The sequence below is a fragment of the Priapulus caudatus genome, unplaced genomic scaffold (genome assembly GCF_000485595.1).
Source record: "Priapulus caudatus unplaced genomic scaffold, Priapulus_caudatus-5.0.1 Scaffold684, whole genome shotgun sequence".
In the NCBI taxonomy this organism is placed as follows: Eukaryota; Metazoa; Priapulida; class Priapulimorpha; order Priapulimorphida; family Priapulidae; genus Priapulus; species Priapulus caudatus.
The window spans coordinates 78,954-85,150 of NW_014577745.1; positions in this window are offsets into that span (position 1 = coordinate 78,954).

Consider the following 6,197-nt stretch of genomic DNA (forward strand, 5'->3'; position numbering starts at 1 on the left):
CCGCCATCAACACTATTCATTCGACCCTTTCTGGCTCGGTCTCGCTCTCGACCTCTCTCTTCTCCACATCACACACACACACGAAGCCATTACACTCACATATATCGCGCGCGTCTGCGCTCTGCGTGCGTGCCTACCTTGTATGCGACGGCGAGCAGATGTACGCGCACCTGTGTGATTGTACACGCTAGCCTTATAGCAACACAACCCTTGTGTGCTGTTAGTGGATGCCGTGATGCGCCTCTAACGGGGTGGACCGCACCCCTAGTTGCGATCTCACGCGAAACAGCGGCGGGCGCGGAGAGATAGATAGATAGGAGAGAATAGGAGAAGAAAGGACAAGAGAGAGGGGGGAGGGTAGAGAGAGTAGAAAGAAAAGAGAGAGAGCAGAGGGAGGAGAGAGAGAGAGAGGGAGAGATGAGAAAGAGGGGGAGAGAAAGGGAGAGAGAGAAAGAAAGATAGGGAGAGAGAGAGCGCGCGAGAGAGGTGGGAGGGAGAGAGAAGAAAGAGAGAGAGGAGAATAGAAAGAGAGAGGGAGAGAGAGAGACAGCGCAGAGACAGGTAGATGCTAGGACAGGTAGATGCTAGGACAGGTAAGTTCTAGGACAGGTAGATGCTATAACAGGTAGATGCTAGGAGAGGTAATTTTTAGGGCAGTTAGATGCTAGGACAGGTAATTTTTAGGGCGGGTAGATGCTAGGACAGGTAGACACTAGGATAGGTAGATGCTAGGACAGGTAGATGCTAGGATAGGTAGATGCTAGGATAGGTAGATGATTGGACAGGTAGATGCTTAAACAGGTAGGCACTAAGACAGGTAGATGCTTGGGCAGGTAGGCGCTAGGACAGGTAGATGCTTGGACAAGTAGATGCTAAGACAGGTTTATTTAAAGACAGGTAGTTGCTAGGATAGGTAGATGCTAGGACAGGTAGATGTTTGGACAGGTAGATGCTATGATAGGTAGATGATTGGACAGGTAAGTTCTAGCACAGGTAGATGCTAGGACAGGTAGATGCTAAGACAGGTAGATGCTAGGACAGGTAGATGCTAGGACAGGTAGATGCTAGGACAGGTAGATGCTAGGATAGGTAGATGCTAGGACAGGTAGATGATTGGACAGGATATGCACACACACACACGCTCGTGCGCGGGTGGACGCCCGCACGCACACACATATGCGCACGAGCACACACGGATCACCGGCGAAACTAGAGCGAGCGGCTCGGCGAATAAGGATGTGGAATAAGGTGTGTAGAACCTGCGCCCATGGAGTTCACTAAACGGGTGGATACGGTTGGTTAGATGCCCGGCGCCACAACGCTGCAGCCGTCGCTACCTCTGCAGCTACGGCTGCAGCGAACGCCGCTACCGCTGCCGTGCGTCCCAGAACGTGACTCTGCTGTAGCTCCAAGAAACGGTATTGCTAGGGTTAGAATACCCTAGACAATCCGTATAGACCTGTATAGACAATCCGTCGCACAGCCTGGTCGGGCTAACTCTGCTGCTGCTTTTACTGCTGCTGCTACCCACAGGCACTTGGAACGTCTCAATAAATAAATAAAAAGGTAAATAGGCACGAAATGTATTTACTACCAAAGTCTTCATGTTTCTCTACTCTATTTCGCCTATTATTGCCGATAATTACCCGTAAATGCTCATCTACAACACACAAGTACACCGCACGCACGCCCTGTGCACAAACAACATGAATAAGAGATTTCATTTTGTTCTCATTCATGTTATCTTATTCACGTTGTTTGTGCACAGGGCGTGCGTGTGGTGTACTCGTGTGTTGTAGATGAGCATTTGACCGGCATTTACGGGTAATTATCGGCAATGATAAGCGAAATAGAGTAGAGAAACATTAAGACTTTGGTAGTAAATACATTTCGTTTTTTATTGAGACGTTCCAAGTGCCTGTGCAGCTGTCGCGACAACTGCTGAGCACTGGTGGTTGTACTGCTGCTGCCGCTACAACTGCTGAGCACTGGTGGTTACCTGGCGTGTTAGCAAAGGAGCTTGCAACAACGACGACGACGACAATAACAAATACGACGACGACGACGATTATGATGATGATGATGATGATAATAATAATAATAATAATAAGAAGAAGAAGAAGAAGAAGAAGAAGAAGATGATGATGATGATGATGATGATGATGATGGTGATAATGATGATAATGATAATGATGGTGATGATGATGATGATGATGATGCTGATGATGATGATGATGATGATGATGATGGTGATGGTGATGATGAAGTAGAAGAGCGTTGCATAAAACACGATTTTACACCAATAGCCATGTCCTAGAACACAGCCTAGAAGCCCTATATATACCGTTGCCTGGTTTACCTTCGGACCTCCAACTGGGACATAACTCCTACATAACTCGGACAATGCGGGTGAGTACTAGTGTTGATGGCAAGGAATGATTCACACACAGGTGTGAAAATGAAAAAGAAGAGGAAGAAGAAGAAGAAGAAGAAGAAGAAGAAGAAGGAGAAGAAGAAAGCAAGACGTGGTAGCAGTAGTGGTAGTAGTAGTAGCAGCAGTAAAGCTGACCTCCTTGTGTGCATATAATATAGCGTGGTTGTGTCTGTATCTATATCTACCACGCGTTACAGCAGGCAACCGTCCCCGATTCCTTGTTCCCGCGTCTCTACGCTGTATGATAGAGAAGGGCGGGAAGGCAGACCCATTCCAACGTTCTTGATTAAAAATACGTGCCATTTCCTAGCTCCCGATTCATCTAAATTCGCAATTCCCACGCGTGCCCGCTGAGTCCTTTTCCCAGAATCACAAAGATTACAATCCCAGGTAATTAATCCGCCCAGTCTCGCGTCCAGAGAATAACCGTTTTCTTTCAGTAAACTATTGGTTAGCTAGTCCGTCGTGTCCACTCTTTGTGTGCGAGCGGGAAGTGTAACTGTATAGAGATGTACAAACAGTCTGTCCCACACAGCTGCGAGCTAGAGTGAGCGAGAGCCGATAAAATCGTTCGGCGAATTCGGAGAGAATTTGATTCAATGGGATGAGGATATCTGATGCAGTGCCCGGAAGGAAGGTCGTCGCTATACTTACATATGTGAATGCGTATACATACAGCAAAACGCAGCAGTGCGTGCATACCTACACGATACACGCGCGTGCACGCACGCGCGAGCGCATACACGTGCGCACACCCGTGTATAGCAATGACATAGGATCATCACATATGATGGCTAGCATGTATATCAGGATGTATATATATATATATATGTATATATATCTATATAGCTCTGATTATTGCCGCATGGGGATTCTATGTGGAAGGTACGAACGCGATAGAAGGTTCCGGACGAGACGTCGGGCCATTCCACCGGCGAGAAAATGAGAGTATAACAGCAGACGGTCGCGTGTATAGTATACCGCGTGGGGCACATTTTCTAGAAATCAATGTCACATATCTCTGGCGCAGAAGTTCGTAGCAACTATAGCCTCGTTCAACACGAACCTCGTAATTCTGAATAGCGGCGATTTCGACATACGTATCGAGACAAATACGTCGGCCGAGGCGTTCACACGCTGATCTCGCGCCCAAAGAAATACGGTATTTGCGAGCTGCGAGCTGCTTTAAATAATCAAGAGAACAATGCGAAATAAACAATGCAATGCGCACCAACTGCCGATAACATACGTAGACTGGTCCGCGCTCGACAGTTCCACTCGCGTTACACAGGAACTGTCAAGCGCGGACCAGTCTATAAAATACGCGGCTGCAGAAATCCGGTATTTAGCGTTCACATGAGGAAATGCGCGGTCCAAGAAATCCGGTATTTCTCCAGCACGGCAAATTATTCGGGGTCTGGAAAGCCTCGTATTTACATGAAATACCGGATCTGTTTAGATACCGTATTTCTTGGGCCTCGTATTTTGCTTCGTGTGAACGCTAAATACCGGATTTCTTGCTACGTGTGAACGCGGCTTATTTCGCTAAAAGCGCCAATACTCGACGTACTGGCTGCCCTATCAGCATCGAATTTATTCTTTTTTAGTTGCGGAGAGGTAACTGAAGATACTCATTCTTGCACTCGACATTTAGCTATTTCAATTTTAGGCAATCAAAAAGCAGCTCAACCTATCAGGAGTCGTGTTACACGCACATAAATAAATCGACCTTTTTTAATTTGGCCCCGCGCAAAAATCATCCTACCTCGTAAAGAGTAATTAAAGCATATTTTAACCAGTCAGAAATCCCGTTATACGAAATGAAAAAATGGTAAATGAATCGGCCGATCTAATTTGATCGCGGCAAAAAAGAGCGTTTCACCGCTTGAACTATGCATGACCTCCAGCCTCGTCATGTATACGGCGTAACCGCCAGCTGACATTTTGCCGCGGCGATTCAGGATACCCAACCCGCGCCGTTGCTAGGGGCGTTCACTTGTCTGTTTTCGCAGCTCGCCGCGTCGTAGACGAATCACCCCGTTTCTTCGCTGCTGTAGAAGCACGCAGCACATACGACGAGGCGGCAGTCTATCAGCATATCAACGTCCAGGTTACTACGAGGAAGATTGCTAGTTCGTTAATGTTGGTTTTAGTTTCACGCTTTAGTTTTTCCGCCTTTTAGCTTGTGACGTCCGAGGGCAAAACAAGTGAACAATTCTGACGAATCTGTCAATATGCGTCACGTTTCACCGGAACAGTCGTCCAGATGTTATTATTACCTTGTGCACAGATTCACGAAGTTTCCAGACATGATCACTCCATCAAACATGAATATAATTTATGGAGTGTAACATAGTTAACATAGTTAACATAGTTAACATAGTAATTATACGTGCGCACTAAAATTAATGTCGTAAACACGGCATCTAGTCTCTGGCGCGTAGACAAATTCAGACACATTCGTATTATATATATCCACTTATATATACTTTAACGCAGTTACATTATAATTCTCTAGTAGGTCCTAATATCTATCGCTATAGTTCTTACTTCTATAGCTAGAGGTAGAACCGCTGTGAAAATGCATTCGTGTCGGTTGAACATTTCCATTTCGATTACGCTTTCGCTTTCTAATTCTATATTGCTATTTCTATTTCTATTTCTATTTCTATCTCTATTCATATTAATTTTATAGGTACAATATGTGTTTACGCGAATACCGCATGTTTTTGTTGATGATGTAGTAGTTGTTGTTGTTGCGCGGCTGCTAAGAGTAATTAATAATTATTAATGATATGTACTTACATGATGAGAGTAGAGGACAATTGTCGCCCCGGGGCGATTCCCATACGTCGAGAAGCGATCACGTGACGCGTGACGTCATACTCCCGCCACTAGACGCGACCCGCGACAGAACCGATCAGAATCGGGAAAGTCGAAAAACGCTTCATTCTCGTTTTTCAACGCTTCATTCGACAAAACGAGTTTTCGAGCGTAGGCATTTCAGATTTTTCTACTCCGATCTCAGAGCGGCTACGTCGTATATATAGAGAGAGTTACAAAATCGTTAAATAGAGTCAAGCTGTCGGCGTGTATGTGCGTGTTGTGTGCGTGTTGTGTGCGTGCGTGCGTGCGTGCGTGCGTGCGTGTTGTGTGTGTATGTGTGTGCATGCGTGCGCGCGTGCGTGCGCGCGCGCGCGCGTGTGTGTGTGTGTGTGTGTGTGTGCGTGGTGGGGGGTGGTGTGTGTGTGTGTGTGTGTGTGTGTGTGTGGGTGGGTGCGTCTGCGTGTGTTCGGTCATTTATCCTCCCGCTCCTCTCTCTTCTCCTCTCTCCATTCTCCCTCTTCTCTCTCTCTCTCTCCCCTCACTCGCTCCAAGCCAAATCCACATTTCATTTCACCCTCTGGCTCTCCCTCTTGTCTCTCTCTCTATCTCTCTCTCTTCTCTCTCTCTCTCTCCCTCTCTCGCTCTCTCGCCTCTCTCTCTCTCTCTTCTCTTCTCTCTCTCTCTTCTCTCTCTCCATCTCCGCCTCGCTCCAACTTTCTATTCCTAACCACTGCCTCTGGCTTCTTCTCCCTCCTCTTTCTCTCTTCTCGTCTCTCTCGCTCTCTCTCTCTCTTCTTTCATCTCTCTCGTCTCTCTCTCTTCTCCTCTTCTCTCTCTCTTCCTCTCCTCTTTCTTCTCTCGATCGCTCTCCCTCTCTCTCTCTCTCTCTCTCCCTCCTGTCTCTCTCCTTCTCTCCTCCCTCCTCGCTCTTACTCTC